The sequence below is a fragment of the Carassius carassius genome, chromosome 9 (genome assembly GCF_963082965.1).
Source record: "Carassius carassius chromosome 9, fCarCar2.1, whole genome shotgun sequence".
Classification (NCBI taxonomy): Eukaryota; Metazoa; Chordata; class Actinopteri; order Cypriniformes; family Cyprinidae; genus Carassius; species Carassius carassius.
In genome coordinates, this window is record NC_081763.1 from 848,606 (window position 1) to 865,000 (window position 16,395).

The 16,395-nt window shown below is 38.6% G+C and overlaps 6 non-coding genes across 6 annotated transcripts; all 6 read right to left on the bottom strand.

The window, feature by feature from the left end:
* Positions 1-1,853: 1,853 nt before the first annotated feature.
* LOC132150562 (5S ribosomal RNA) lies at positions 1,854-1,973 on the bottom strand. The gene has a single exon (XR_009435791.1). It is a non-coding gene; the product is annotated as a 5S ribosomal RNA (ribosomal RNA).
* An 84-nt stretch (positions 1,974-2,057) lies between these two features.
* LOC132150194 (5S ribosomal RNA) lies at positions 2,058-2,176 on the bottom strand. The gene has a single exon (XR_009435435.1). It is a non-coding gene; the product is annotated as a 5S ribosomal RNA (ribosomal RNA).
* A 4,008-nt stretch (positions 2,177-6,184) lies between these two features.
* Positions 6,185-6,303, bottom strand: LOC132150289 (5S ribosomal RNA). Its single transcript, XR_009435526.1, has one exon. It is a non-coding gene; the product is annotated as a 5S ribosomal RNA (ribosomal RNA).
* A 4,965-nt stretch (positions 6,304-11,268) lies between these two features.
* LOC132150167 (5S ribosomal RNA) lies at positions 11,269-11,387 on the bottom strand. Its single transcript, XR_009435410.1, has one exon. It is a non-coding gene; the product is annotated as a 5S ribosomal RNA (ribosomal RNA).
* A 3,146-nt stretch (positions 11,388-14,533) lies between these two features.
* Positions 14,534-14,651, bottom strand: LOC132150513 (5S ribosomal RNA). Its single transcript, XR_009435742.1, has one exon. It is a non-coding gene; the product is annotated as a 5S ribosomal RNA (ribosomal RNA).
* A 467-nt stretch (positions 14,652-15,118) lies between these two features.
* Positions 15,119-15,237, bottom strand: LOC132150387 (5S ribosomal RNA). Its single transcript, XR_009435622.1, has one exon. It is a non-coding gene; the product is annotated as a 5S ribosomal RNA (ribosomal RNA).
* Positions 15,238-16,395: the final 1,158 nt, after the last annotated feature.

Genomic DNA, 16,395 nt, shown 5'->3' on the forward strand with positions numbered 1-16,395 from the left:
CAAGATTATTGGACAATTAGTGAAAATTTCCAAAAGTACTAACCAGGCCTATTAGATAATTACTGAAAAAATCCAAAAGTACTAACCTGGCCCAAACCTGCTTAGATTTGGAGATCAGTTTAGATCGGGCATAGCCAGGATGGTATGGCCATAAGCGAAAGAGGCTGCAAAGAGAGGGCTATTTAAAGATCAGCCACTATAATCGCCAGTGCTTTATATAAGTAGGGAAGGAAACCCAAAAGCTTACAGCACCTGGTATTCCCAAAAGTACTAACCAGGCCTATTAGATAATTACTGAAAAAATCCAAAAGTACTAACCTGGCCCAAACCTGCTTACATTCTGAGATCGGGCATTGACTCTTTTTTGTTTTTTTACAAGATTATTAGACAATAAGTGAATTTTTCCAAAAGTACTAACCATGCCTATTAGATATTTACTGAAAAAATCCAAAAGTACTAACCTGGCCCAAACCTGCTAACATTCTGAGGTCGGGCATTGACTTTTTTTTTTTGCAAGATTATTTGACAATTAGTGAAAATTTCCAAAAGTACTAACCAGGCCTATTAGATAATTACTGAAACAATCCAAAAGTACTAACGTGGCCCAAACCTGCTTACATTCTGAGATCGGGCATTGACTCTTTTTTTTTTTTTTTTTGCAAGATTATTGGACAATTAGTGAAAATTTCCAAAAGTACTAACCAGGCCTATTAGATAATTACTGAAAAAATCCAAAAGTACTAACCTGGCCCAAACCTGCTTAGATTTGGAGATCAGTTGAGATCGGGCATAGCCAGGATGGTATGGCCATAAGCGAAGGAGGCTGCAAAGAGAGGGCTATTTAAAGATCAGCCACTATAATCGCCAGTGCATTATATAAGTAGGGAAGGAAACCCAAAAGCTTACAGCACCTGGTATTCCCAAAAGTACTAACCAGGCCTAATAGAGAATTACTGAAAAAATCCAAAAGTACTAACCTGGCCCAAACCTGCTTACATTCTGAGATCGGGCATTGACTCTTTTTTTTTTTTTTTTTTCTTTGCAAGATTATTGGACAATTAGTGAAAATTTCATAAAGTACTAACCAGGCCTATTAGATAATTATTGAAAAAATCCAAAAGTACTAACCTGGCCCAAACCTGCTTACATTCTGAGATCGGGCATTGACTCTTTTTTGTTTTTTTACAAGATTATTAGACAATTAGTGAATTTTTCCAAAAGTACTAACCAGGCCTATTAGATATTTACTGAAAAAATCCAAAAGTACTAACCTGGCCCAAACCTGCTAACATTCTGAGGTCGGGCATTGACTCTTTTTTTTTTTTTTTGCAAGATTATTGGACAATTAGTGAAAATTTCCAAAAGTACTAACCAGGCCTATTAGATAATTACTGAAAAAATCCAAAAGTACTAACCTGGCCCAAACCTGCTTACATTCTGAGATCGGGCATTGACTCTTTTTTTTTTTTTTTGCAAGATTATTGGACAATTAGTGAAAATTTCCAAAAGTACTAACCAGGCATATTAGATAATTACTGAAAAAATCCAAAAGTACTAACCTGGCCCAAACCTGCTTACATTCTGAGATCGGGCATTGACTCTTTTTTTTTTTTCAAGATTATTGGACAATTAGTGAAAATTTCCTAAAGTACTAACCAGGCCTATTAGATAATTACTGAAAAAATCCAAAAGTACTAACCTGGCCCAAACCTGCTTAGATTTGGAGATCAGTTGAGATCGGGCATAGCCAGGATGGTATGGCCATAAGCGAAGGAGGCTGCAAAGAGAGGGCTATTTAAAGATCAGCCACTATAATCACCAGTGCTTTATATAAGTAGGGAAGGAAACCCAAAAGCTTACAGCACCTGGTATTCCCAGGCGGTCTCCGATCCAAGTACTAACCAGGCCCAAACCTGCTTAGCTTCCGAGATCGAAACGAGATCGGGCATAGCCAGGTTGGTATGGCCGTAAGTGAAGGAGGCTGCAAAGAGAGGGCTATTTAAAGATCAGCCACTATAATCGCCAGTGCTTTATATAAGTAGGGAAGGAAACCCAAAAGCTTACAGCACCTGGTATTCCCAGGCGGTCTCCCATCCAAGTACTAACAGGGCCCAAACCTGCTTAGCTTCCGAGATCAGACGAGATCGGGCATAGCCAGGTTGGTATGGCCGTAAGCGAAGGAGGCTGCAAAGAGAGGGCTATTTAAAGATCAGCCACTATAATCGCCAGTGCATTATATAAGTAGGAAAGGAAACCCAAAAGCTTACAGCACCTGGTATTCCCAAAAGTACTAACCAGGCCTATTAGATAATTACTGAAAAAATCCAAAAGTACTAACCTGGCCCAAACCGGCTTACATTCTGAGATCGGGCATTGACTCTTTTTTTTTTTTTTTTACAAGATTATTAGACAATTAGTGAATGTTTCCAAAATTACTAACCAGGGGTCTCATTTATAAAACTATGCGTAGGATCTTTACTAAAAGTTTACGTGCGCCCAAAAGCCAAAAATGGCGTACGCCAAAAAATATTCCGATTTATAAAACCGTGCGTACGCACACCTGTAAGCAATGTTCCCTTTATAAATCACAGATCACCCGCAGATGTGCGTACGTGAACCAGCCTCATATCCCGCCCTGTACACGCCCATTTTTAACCATAAATAGTCAATGCAAATCACCTCATGATTGCTGATCAGCATGTAAATGAGAGTGGAATCCCATCTATACCTGGAAAACTGGCATGCGACCCGCCAATTAATTAATCCAAGAAAGTGAAAACGTGCATTTCTGTTAGCCTAATTTTAATAATGGCGACAGGTGAGAAAAGAGGAAAAAAACTTAATTTCTCAGATACTGAGATTGAAACACTTGTAGGGGAGGTGGAGGCTCGGAAAACTGTGTTATTTGGTGGCCACAGCAGTGGGGTCACTAATAAAAAGAAGCAGTGCGAGTGGCAAAGTATTGCTTCTGCCGTCAATTGTGTCAGTGGGACAGAACGGACAGTTGCAGAATTAAAGAAAAAATGGTCCGACCTGAAGGTATACAAATTTTTTTTTCACCAACATATTATATTTGTGTTTTATTAGGCTATATACCTATATAAATAGCAATATTGATTTTCAAAAAGTTTTATTTACATGTGCTTACAGTATGCAAAATATGTGAAATAAAGATTCTCATTCATTCAAGGTGGAGGCAAAGAGAAAACTGTCCTCCCACCGCCAGAGTGTGGCTGCAACTGGTGGGGGCCCATGTACAGCTGATCTCACATCAGTGGACAGCAAAATCGCGGCTATAATTGGGGAGGTCAGCGTGTGTGGTATTGTGTCGGAAAAGGAGGGAGACACTGACGTGACTGAAACCACAGAGGAGCAAGGTTAAACCGATTTTTAATCATTAACGCTGTACATTTGAGTGTGTGGGGTGATAAATGGATAAATGTTGCCAATTGTTTGTCCTCCAGTCCTTCCGGAGTCTGAAGCTGTAAATGAACAGGAGGTTCAGGGTGAGGGGTTCTCAGATGCAGATGCACAGCGTCCGGCTCAAAGCAGTGCCCCTTCTGCGTCTGGCACGTCCAAAAGTGGTCGGGTACTCACTGACGCAGTCCTGCAGTTACAGCGAGAGACAATAAACGCTGTCAACAGGGTTGCAGATGAGCTACGGCAGATGAGAGAAGTGATGCAAGAAATTGCACAATCATTAAAAGATGCAGTTAAAACATGAACCTTGAGTTTTGTCTTTCTTTACAAACGCCGCATGACATCCTCACGGATTCTTGCACCTCGTTGATATCCCTCTTGTCGGCCAGGGGGCTGTGGCTCGGGGTCGTAATGCTGGGGTAGAGGGAGATCAGGAGGGAGAGGAATACCGTTTCTCAGTGCTATATTGTGCAAAACACCACACGCCCTGACAATCTTGCACACTTTTGCTGGATGGTATAAAAGTCTGCCACCCGAGGCATCCAGAGCACGCCATCTGCATTTCAGGATGCCGATGGCACGCTCCACAACTGCGCGGGCACGAGAGTGGACCTCGTTATAATGAGTTTCCTCTGCGCTCTGCGGGTTTAAAAATGGGGTGAGGAGCCAGCGTCTCAGGGGGTAGCCACTGTCGCCTGCAGGTTATAATTATATTAAAAACAAAATTGTTACAGTTTCTACTTTTTAATATTGTTAAACTCACCAAGAAGCCAGCCATCACGTACTGCGCCTGCATTTAGTCTGTTCCCTACACTGCTATGTGTCAAGATAAAGGAATCATGTGTTGAACCAGGCCAGCGTGCCACAATGTTTGTGAGGGTCATGTTGGAGTCACATATGATTTGCACATTAATAGAATGCACATGCTTTCTATTAACATAAGCAAATTCATTTTCAGATGGTGCCCTTATAGCAACATGAGTGCAGTCAATTGCGCCGATTACATTTGGGAAACCAGACATTGCTGCAAATTGCGTTTTAATTTCGGCCTGTTCTCGCACAGTGTAGGGGAACCTGATGTATCGACTAACCATATTAAGTATACCATTTAAAACGACAGATATTATGGCACTCAGGGACGGCTGTGATATACCAGACCTATAGGGTGAGATGATAGATTCCAATAGAATTATTTCATATACAAAAAGGTCTTAGAGACAAATTTGAGGATTACTTATAGTTTTTTTATATTATTAATTTACCTGTCTGCCAATTCCCGCTGGAAACAGCCGGTTGCCAAGAACCCCAGAGTGGTGAGGACTTGTATTTGGACTGGGATGGCATGGTTCCGGCGTGTTGCCCTCTCTAATACTGGACCCAATTCAGCACATAGATCCAAGAGCACAGCTCTAGGGAATCTAAATCGGCTTATTAGCCAGTCATCATCATGGGCCAGGAAATCATCATGGTCCCTGAAAACTCGTTCTCTCCTTATTCTGCCATTAGCGTAATCCTCCAACAGTGCCAGGAGTGCCATCATGAAGCATTACATACCCGGGTCACCGGAGAATTTATATGTTTCTAGCAAATAGACTGATCGTTAACACCTTGACAAAATCACTTAATTAATTTGTGGGCGAAAATTTAAGACGAAAATGTTATAGTGAACACATGCTTCTTGACGGTTTTGTAATGAACACCGTAATAGTTAGGACCAATGATGAGTAGCGATTGTGCTTCATGACTGTATTTGCAGACTTTGACATTTTATGATATAGGCTATGTACATTAAGGAAAATATTTCCTTTTTACACTGTGTTCTGCAGTTCTCTAATAAAAGGGTATTTCATGCTATTCTGTAGGCTATCACATGTATCGCGCCATGTCCTCCTGTGCTCCCGTTGTGGACAATGTGACTGTAAGGCAGCGCTGATTATTATTTTATTTTACTTTTAATACATTTTGAATTACGTTTGGATTTTACTAGATGTATATAGCCTAAAACAATCGGCACAAATAACACTGTTGGATTTAATCTTCATGATAATGTGGATATAACGTATGAAATGGAGTGAAAATTAAATGTCATTCATTCTTATAATCGTTCTTCTCACATTTATTTTCTACAATCTAACTTCAGTTCACGACCTCACCATCGGTGTCGCCAATTCCCTTTGTCTCCAGAATGTGCGTACGCACGGCTCAAAGTTTGCTTAAAGGTGCGCACATTCTCCCGTCAAGTTTGTTTTTTATAGATCACAACCTTTGCGTGGGAACTGGCGTACGTACGTTTCCAGCCCCGTTTTGTGCGTACGCACGCTTTATAAATGAGGCCCCAGGCCTATTAGATAATTACTGAAAAATCCAAAAGTACTAACCTGGCCCAAACCTGCTTAGATTTGGAGATCACTTGAGATCGGGCATAGCCAGGATGGTATGGCCATAAGCTAAGGAGGCTGCAAAGAGAGGGCTATTTAAAGATCAGCCACTATATTCGCCAGTGCTTTATATAAGTAGGGAAGGAAACCCAAAAGCTTACAGCACCTGGTATTCCCAAAAGTACTAACCAGGCCTATTAGATAATTACTGAAAAAATCCAAAAGTACTAACCTGGCCCAAACCTGCTTAGATTTGGAGATCAGTTGAGATCGGGCATAGCCAGGATGTTATGGCCATAAGCGAAGAAGGCTGCAAAGAGAGGGCTATTTAAAGATCAGCCACTATAATCGCCAGTGCTTTATATAGGTAGGGAAGGAAACCCAAAATCTGACAGCACCTGGTATTCCCAGGCGGTCTCCCATCCAAGTACTAACCAGGCCCAAACCTGCTTAGCTTCCGAGATCAGACGAGATCGGGCATAGCCAGGTTGGTATGGCTGTAAGCGAAGGAGGCTGCAAAGAGAGGGCTATTTAAAGATCGGCCACTATAATCGCCAGTGCATTATATAAGTAGGGAAGGAAACCCAAAAGCTTACAGCACCTGGTATTCCCAAAAGTACTAACCAGGCCTATTAGATAATTACTGAAAAAATCCAAAAGTACTAATCTGGCCCAAACCTGCTTACATTCTGAGATCGGGCATTGACTTTTTTTTTTTTTTTTGCAAGATTATTGGACAATTAGTGAAAATTTCCAAAAGTACTAACCAGGCCTATTAGATAATTACTGAAAAAATCCAAAAGTACTAACCTGGCCCAAACCTGCTTACATTCTGAGATCGGGCATTGACTTTTTTTTTTTTTTTTGCAAGATTATTTAACAATTAGTGAAAATTTCCTAAAGTACTAACCAGGCCTATTAGATAATTACTGAAAAAAATCCAAAAGTACTTACCTGGCCCAAACCTGCTTACATTCTGAGATCGGGCATTGACTCTTTTTTTTTTTTTTGCAAGATTATTGGACAATTAGTGAACATTTCCAAAAGTACTATCCAGGCCTATTAGATAATTACTGAAAAAATCCAAAAGTACTAACCTGGCCCAAACCTGCTTACATTCTGAGATCGGGCATTGACTTTTTTTTTTTTTTTTTTGCAAGATTATTGGACAATTAGTGAAAATTTCTTAAAGTACTAACCAGGCCTATTAGATAATTACTGAAAAAATCCAAAAGTTCTTACCTGGCCCAAACCTGCTTACATTCTGAGATCGGGCATTGACTTTTTTTTTTTTTGCAAGATTATAGGACAATTAGTGAAAATTTCCTAAAGTACTAACCAGGCCTATTAGATAATTACTGAAAAAATCCAAAAGTACTTACCTGGCCCAAACCTGCTTACATTCTGAGATCGGGCATTGACTTTTTTTTTTTTTTTTGCAAGATTATTGGACAATTAGTGAAAATTTCCAAAAGTACTAACCAGGCCTATTAGATAATTACTGAAAAAATCCAAAAGTACTAACCTGGCCCAAACCTGCTTAGATTTGGAGATCCGTTTAGATCGGGCATAGCCAGGATGGTATGGCCATAAGCGAAGGAGGCTGCAAAGAGAGGGCTATTTAAAGATCAGCCACTATAATCGCCAGTGCTTTATATAAGTAGGGAAGGAAACCCAAAAGCTTACAGCACCTGGTATTCCCAAAAGTAGTAACCAGGCCTATTAGATATTTACTGAAAAAATCCAAAAGTACTAACCTGGCCCAAACCTGCTAACATTCTGAGGTCGGGCATTGACTCTTTTTTTTTTTTTGCAAGATTATTGGACAATTAGTGAAAATTTTCTAAAGTACTAACCAGGCCTATTAGATAATTACTGAAAAAATCCAAAAGTACTAACCTGGCCCAAACCTGCTTACATTCTGAGATCGGGCATTGACTCTTTTTTTTTTTTTTTTTTGCAAGATTATTGGACAATTAGTGAACATTTCCAAAAGTACTAACCAGGCCTATTAGATAATTACTGAAAAAATCCAAAAGTACTAACCTGGCCCAAACCTGCTTAGATTTGGAGATCAGTTGAGATCGGGCATAGCCAGGATGGTATGGCCATAAGCGAAGGAGGCTGCAAAGAGAGGGCTATTTAAAGATCGGCCACTATAATCACCAGTGCTTTATATAAGTAGGGAAGGAAACCCAAAAGCTTACAGCACCTGGTATTCCCAAAAATACTAACCAGGTCTATTAGATAATTACTGAAAAAATCCAAAAGTACTAACCTGGCCCAAACCTGCTTACATTCTGAGATCGGGCATTGACTCTTTTTTTTTTTTTTTTTGCAAGATTATTTGACAATTAGTGAAAATTTCCTAAAGTACTAACCAGGCCTATTAGATAATTACTGAAAAAATCCAAAAGTACTAACGTGGCCCAAACCTGCTTACATTCTGAGATCGGGCATTGAGTCTTTTTTTTTTTTGCAAGATTATTGGACAATTAGTGAAAATTTCCAAAAGTACTAACCAGGCCTATTAGATAATTACTGAAAAAATCCAAAAGTACTAACGTGGCCCAAACCTGCTTACATTCTGAGATCGGGCATTGAGTCTTTTTTTTTTTTTTTTTTTTTGCAAGATTATTGGACAATTAGTGAAAATTTCCTAAAGTACTAACCAGGCCTATTAGATAATTACTGAAAAAATCCAAAAGTACTTACCTGGCCCAAACCTGCTTACATTCTGAGATCGGGCATTGACTTTTTTTTTTTTTGCAAGATTATTGGACAATTAGTGAAAATTTCCAAAAGTACTAACCAGGCCTATTAGATAATTACTGAAAAAATCCAAAAGTACTAACCTGGCCCTAACCTGCTTAGATTTGGAGATCAGTTTAGATCGGGCATAGCCAGGATGGTATGGCCATAAGCGAAAGAGGCTGCAAAGAGAGGGCTATTTAAAGATCAGCCACTATAATCGCCAGTGCTTTATATAAGTAGGGAAGGAAACCCAAAAGCTTACAGCACCTGGTATTCCCAAAAGTACTAACCAGGCCTATTAGATAATTACTGAAAAAATCCAAAAGTACTAACCTGGCCCAAACCTGCTTACATTCTGAGATCGGGCATTGACTCTTTTTTGTTTTTTTACAAGATTATTAGACAATAAGTGAATTTTTCCAAAAGTACTAACCATGCCTATTAGATATTTACTGAAAAAATCCAAAAGTACTAACCTGGCCCAAACCTGCTAACATTCTGAGGTCGGGCATTGACTTTTTTTTTTTGCAAGATTATTTGACAATTAGTGAAAATTTCCAAAAGTACTAACCAGGCCTATTAGATAATTACTGAAAAAATCCAAAAGTACTAACCTGGCCCAAACCTGCTTAGATTTGGTGATCAGTTGAGATCGTGCATAGCCAGGTTGGTATGGCCATAAGCGAAGGAGGCTGCAAAGAGAGGGCTATTTAAAGATCAGCCACTATAATCGCCAGTGCTTTATATAAGTAGGGAAGGAAACCCAAAAGCTTACAGCACCTGGTATTCCCAAAAGTACTAACCAGGCCTATTAGATATTTACTGAAAAAATCCAAAAGTACTAACCTGGCCCAAACCTGCTAACATTCTGAGGTCGGGCATTGACTCTTTTTTTTTTTTTTGCAAGATTATTGGACAATTAGTGAAAATTTCCTAAAGTACTAACCAGGCCTATTAGATAATTACTGAAAAAAATCCAAAAGTACTTACCTGGCCCAAACCTGCTTACATTCTGAGATCGGGCATTGACTCTTTTTTTTTTTTTTTTTGCAAGATTATTGGACAATTAGTGAAAATTTCCTAAAGTACTAACCAGGCCTATTAGATAATTACTGAAAAAATCCAAAAGTACTTACCTGGCCCAAACCTGCTTACATTCTGAGATCGGGCATTGACTCTTTTTTTTTTTTTTTTTGCAAGATTATTGGACAATTAGTGAACATTTCCAAAAGTACTAACCAGGCCTATTAGATAATTACTGAAAAAATCCAAAAGTACTAACCTGGCCCAAACCTGCTTACATTCTGAGATCGGGCATTGACTCTTTTTTTTTTTTGCAAGATTATAGGACAATTAGTGAAAATTTCCAAAAGTACTAACCAGGCCTATTAGATAATTATTCAAAAAATCCAAAAGTACTAACCAGGCCTATTAGATAATTACTGAAAAAATCCAAAAGTACTTACCTGGCCCAAACCTGCTTACATTCTGAGATCGGGCATTGACTTTTTTTTTTTTTTTTGCAAGATTATTGGACAATTAGTGAAAATTTCCAAAAGTACTAACCAGGCCTATTAGATAATTACTGAAAAAATCCAAAAGTACTAACCTGGCCCAAACCTGCTTAGATTTGGAGATCCGTTTAGATCGGGCATAGCCAGGATGGTATGGCCATAAGCGAAGGAGGCTGCAAAGAGAGGGCTATTTAAAGATCAGCCACTATAATCGCCAGTGCTTTATATAAGTAGGGAAGGAAACCCAAAAGCTTACAGCACCTGGTATTCCCAAAAGTACTAACCAGGCCTATTAGATATTTACTGAAAAAATCCAAAAGTACTAACCTGGCCCAAACCTGCTAACATTCTGAGGTCGGGCATTGACTCTTTTTTTTTTTTTGCAAGATTATTGGACAATTAGTGAAAATTTCCTAAAGTACTAACCAGGCCTATTAGATAATTACTGAAAAAATCCAAAAGTACTAACCTGGCCCAAACCTGCTTACATTCTGAGATCGGGCATTGACTCTTTTTTTTTTTTGCAAGATTATTGGACAATTAGTGAAAATTTCCAAAAGTACTAACCAGGCCTATTAGATAATTACTGAAAAAATCCAAAAGTACTAACCTGGCCCAAACCTGCTTACATTCTGAGATCGGGCATTGAGTCTTTTTTTTTTTTTTTTTTTTTGCAAGATTATTGGACAATTAGTGAAAATTTCCTAAAGTACTAACCAGGCCTATTAGATAATTACTGAAAAAATCCAAAAGTACTTACCTGGCCCAAACCTGCTTACATTCTGAGATCGGGCATTGACTTTTTTTTTTTTTTTTTTTACAAGATTATTAGACAATTAGTGAACATTTCCAAAAGTACTAACCATGCCTATTAGATATTTACTGAAAAAATCCAAAAGTACTAACCTGGCCCAAACCTGCTAACATTCTGAGGTCGGGCATTGACTCTTTTTTTTTTTTTGCAAGATTATTGGACAATTAGTGAAAATTTCCAAAAGTACTAACCAGGCCTATTAGATAATTACTGAAAAAATCCAAAAGTACTAACGTGGCCCAAACCTGCTTAGATTTGGAGATCAGTTAAGATCGGGCATAGCCAGGATGGTATGGCCATAAGTGAAGGAGGCTGCAAAGAGAGGGCTATTTAAAGATCAGCCACTATAATCGCCAGTGCTTTATATAAGTAGGGAAGGAAACCCAAAAGCTTACAGCACCTGGTATTCCCAGGCGGTCTCCCATCCAAGTACTAACCAGGCCCAAACCTGCTTAGCTTCCGAGATCAGACGAGATCGGGCATAGCCAGGTTGGTATGGCCGTAAGCGAAGGAGGCTGCAAAGAGAGGGCTATTTAAAGATCAGCCACTATAATCGCCAGTGCATTATATAAGTAGGGAAGGAAACCCAAAAGCTTACAGCACCTGGTATTCCCAAAAGTACTAACCAGGCCTATTAGATAATTACTGAAAAAATCCAAAAGTACTAACCTGGCCCAAACCTGCTTACATTCTGAGATCGGGCATTGACTTTTTTTTTTTTTGCAAGATTATTGGACAATTAGTTAAAATTTCCAAAAGTACTAACCAGGCCTATTAGATAATTACTGAAAAAATCCAAAAGTACTAACCTGGCCCAAACCTGCTTAGATTTGGAGATCAGTTTAGATCGGGCATAGCCAGGATGGTATGGCCATAAGCGAAGGAGGCTGCAAAGAGAGGGCTATTTAAAGATCAGCCACTATAATCGCCAGTGCTTTATATAAGTAGGGAAGGAAACCCAAAAGCTTACAGCACCTGGTATTCCCAAAAGTACTAACCAGGCCTATTAGATAATTACTGAAAAAATCCAAAAGTACTAACCTGGCCCAAACCTGCTTACATTCTGAGATCGGGCATTGACTCTTTTTTGTTTTTTTACAAGATTATTAGACAATAAGTGAATTTTTCCAAAAGTACTAACCATGCCTATTAGATATTTACTGAAAAAATCCAAAAGTACTAACCTGGCCCAAACCTGCTAACATTCTGAGGTCGGGCATTGACTCTTTTATTTTTTTTGCAAGATTATTGGACAATTAGTGAAAATTTCCAAAAGTACTAACCAGGCCTATTAGATAATTACTGAAAAAATCCAAAAGTACTAACGTGGCCCAAACCTGCTTACATTCTGAGATCGGGCATTGAGTTTTTTTTTTTTTTTTTTTTTTTTGCAAGATTATTAGACAATTAGTGAACATTTCCAAAAGTACTAACCAGGCCTATTAGATAATTACTGAAAAAATCCAAAAGTACTTACCTGGCCCAAACCTGGTTACATTCTGAGATCGGGCATTGAGTCTTTTTTTTTTTTTTTTTTGCAAGATTATTTGACAATTAGTGAAAATTTCCAAAAGTACTAACCAGGCCTATTAGATAATTACTGAAAAAATCCAAAAGTACTAACCTGGCCCAAACCTGCTTAGATTTGGAGATCAGTTTAGATCGGGCATAGCCAGGATGGTATGGCCATAAGCGAAGGAGGCTGCAAAGAGAGGGCTATTTAAAGATCAGCCACTATAATCGCCAGTGCTTTATATAAGTAAGGAAGGAAACCCAAAAGCTTACAGCACCTGGTATTCCCAAAAGTACTAACCAGGCCTATTAGATAATTACTGAAAAAAATCCAAAAGTACTAACCTGGCCCAAACCTGCTTACATTCTGAGATCGGGCATTGACTTTTTTTTTTTGCAAGATTATTGGACAATTAGTGAACATTTCCAAAAGTACTAACCAGGCCTATTAGATGATTACTGAAAAAATCCAAAAGTACTTACCTGGCCCAAACCTGCTTACATTCTGAGATCGGGCATTGACTTTTTTTTTTTGCAAGATTATTGGACAATTAGTGAAAATTTCCAAAAGTACTAACCAGGCCTATTAGATAATTACTGAAAAAATCCAAAAGTACTAACCTGGCCCAAACCTGCTTACATTCTGAGATCGGGCATTGACTCTTTTTTTTTTTTGCAAGATTATTGGACAATTAGTGAACATTTCCAAAAGTACTAACCAGGCCTATTAGATAATTACTGAAAAAATCCAAAAGTACTAACCTGGCCCAAACCTGCTTACATTCTGAGATCGGGCATTGACTTTTTTTTTTTGCAAGATTATTGGACAATTAGTGAAAATTTCCAAAAGTACTAACCAGGCCTATTAGATAATTACTGAAAAAATCCAAAAGTACTAACCTGGCCCAAACCTGCTTACATTCTGAGATCGGGCATTGACTCTTTTTTTTTTTTGCAAGATTATTGGACAATTAGTGAACATTTCCAAAAGTACTAACCAGGCCTATTAGATAATTACTGAAAAAATCCAAAAGTACTAACCTGGCCCAAACCTGCTTACATTCTGAGATCGGGCATTGACTCTTTTTTTTTTTTTTTTGCAAGATTATTGGACAATTAGTGAACATTTCCAAAAGTACTAACCAAGCCTATTAGATATTTACTGAAAAAATCCAAAAGTACTAACCTGGCCCAAACCTGCTAACATTCTGAGGTCGGGCATTGACTTTTTTTTTTTTTGCAAGATTATTGGACAATTAGTGAAAATTTCCAAAAGTACTAACCAGGCCTATTAGATAATTACTGAAAAAATCCAAAAGTACTAACCTGGCCCAAACCTGCTTAGATTTGGAGATCAGTTTAGATCGGGCATAGCCAGGATGGTATGGCCATAAGCGAAGGAGGCTGCAAAGAGAGGGCTATTTAAAGATCAGCCACTATAATCGCCAGTGCTTTATATAAGTAGGGAAGGAAACCCAAAAGCTTACAGCACCTGGTATTCCCAAAAGTACTAACCAGGCCTATTAGATAATTACTGAAAAAATCCAAAAGTACTAACCTGGCCCAAACCTGCTTACATTCTGAGATCGGGCATTGACTCTTTTTTGTTTTTTTACAAGATTATTAGACAATAAGTGAATTTTTCCAAAAGTACTAACCATGCCTATTAGATATTTACTGAAAAAATCCAAAAGTACTAACCTGGCCCAAACCTGCTAACATTCTGAGGTCGGGCATTGACTTTTTTTTTTTTTGCAAGATTATTGGACAATTAGTGAAAATTTCCAAAAGTACTAACCAGGCCTATTAGATAATTACTGAAAAAATCCAAAAGTACTTACCTGGCCCAAACCTGGTTACATTCTGAGATCGGGCATTGAGTCTTTTTTTTTTTTTTTTTGCAAGATTATTGGACAATTAGTGAAAATTTCCTAAAGTACTAACCAGGCCTATTAGATAATTACTGAAAAAATCCAAAAGTACTAACCTGGCCAAAACCTGCTTAGATTTGGAGATCAGTTAAGATCGGGCATAGCCAGGATGGTATGGCCATAAGTGAAGGAGGCTGCAAAGAGAGGGCTATTTAAAGATCAGCCACTATAATCGCCAGTGCTTTATATAAGTAGGGAAGGAAACCCAAAAGCTTACAGCACCTGGTATTCCCAGGCGGTCTTCCATCCAAGTACTAACCAGGCCCAAACCTGCTTAGCTTCCGAGATCAGACGAGATCGGCATAGCCAGGTTGGTATGGCCGTAAGCGAAGGAGGCTGCAAAGAGAGGGCTATTTAAAGATCAGCCACTATAATCGCCAGTGCATTATATAAGTAGGGAAGGAAACCCAAAAGCTTACAGCACCTGGTATTCCCAAAAGTACTAACCAGGCCTATTAGATAATTACTGAAAAAATCCAAAAGTACTAACCTGGCCCAAACCTGCTTACATTCTGAGATCGGGCATTGACTCTTTTTTTTTTTTTTTTTTTTTTGCAAGATTATTTGACAATTAGTGAAAATTTCCAAAAGTACTAACCAGGCCTATTAGATAATTACTGAAAAAATCCAAAAGTACTAACCTGGCCCAAACCTGCTTAGATTTGAAGATCAGTTTAGATCGGGCATAGCCAGGATGGTATGGCCATAAGCGAAGGAGGCTGCAAAGAGAGGGCTATTTAAAGATCAGCCACTATAATCGCCAGTGCTTTATATAAGTAAGGAAGGAAACCCAAAAGCTTACAGCACCTGGTATTCCCAGGTGGTCTCCCATCCAAGTACTAACCAGGCCCAAACCTGCTTAGCTTCCAAGATCAGACAAGATCGGGCATAGCCAGGTTGGTATGGCCATAAGCGAAGGAGGCTGCAAAGAGAGGGCTATTTAAAGATCAGCCACTATAATCGCCAGTGCATTATATAAGTAGGGAAGGAAACCCAAAAGCTTACAGCACCTGGTATTCCCAAAAGTACTAACCAGGCCTATTAGATAATTACTGAAAAAATCCAAAAGTACTAACCTGGCCCAAACCTGCTTACATTCTGAGATCGGGCATTGACTTTTTTTTTTTTTTTGCAAGATTATTGGACAATTAGTGAACATTTCCAAAAGTACTAACCAGGCCTATTAGATAATTACTGAAAAAATCCAAAAGTACTAACCTGGCCCAAACCTGCTTACATTCTGAGATCGGGCATTGACTCTTTTTTTTTTTTTTTGCAAGATTATTGGACAATTAGTGAACATTTCCAAAAGTACTAACCAGGCCTATTAGATGATTACTGAAAAAATCCAAAAGTACTTACCTGGCCCAAACCTGCTTACATTCTGAGATCGGGCATTGACTCTTTTTTTTTTTGCAAGATTATTGGACAATTAGTGAAAATTTCCAAAAGTACTAACCAGGCCTATTAGATAATTACTGAAAAAATCCAAAAGTACTAACCTGGCCCAAACCTGCTTAGATTTGGAGATCAGTTTAGATCGGGCATAGCCAGGATGGTATGGCCATAAGCGAAGGAGGCTGCAAAGAGAGGGCTATTTAAAGATCAGCCACTATAATCGCCAGTGCTTTATATAAGTAGGGAAGGAAACCCAAAAGCTTACAGCACCTGGTATTCCCAAAAGTACTAACCAGGCCTATTAGATAATTACTGAAAAAATCCAAAAGTACTAACCTGGCCCAAACCTGCTTACATTCTGAGATCGGGCATTGACTCTTTTTTGTTTTTTTACAAGATTATTAGACAATAAGTGAATTTTTCCAAAAGTACTAACCATGCCTATTAGATATTTACTGAAAAAATCCAAAAGTACTAACCTGGCCCAAACCTGCTTACATTCTGAGATCGGGCATTGACTCTTTTTTGTTTTTTTAGAAGATTATTAGACAATAAGTGAATTTTTCCAAAAGTACTAACCAGGCCTATTAGATAATTACTGAAAAAATCCAAAAGTACTAACCTGGCCCAAACCAGCTTACATTCTGAGATCGGGCATTGACTCTTTTTTTTTT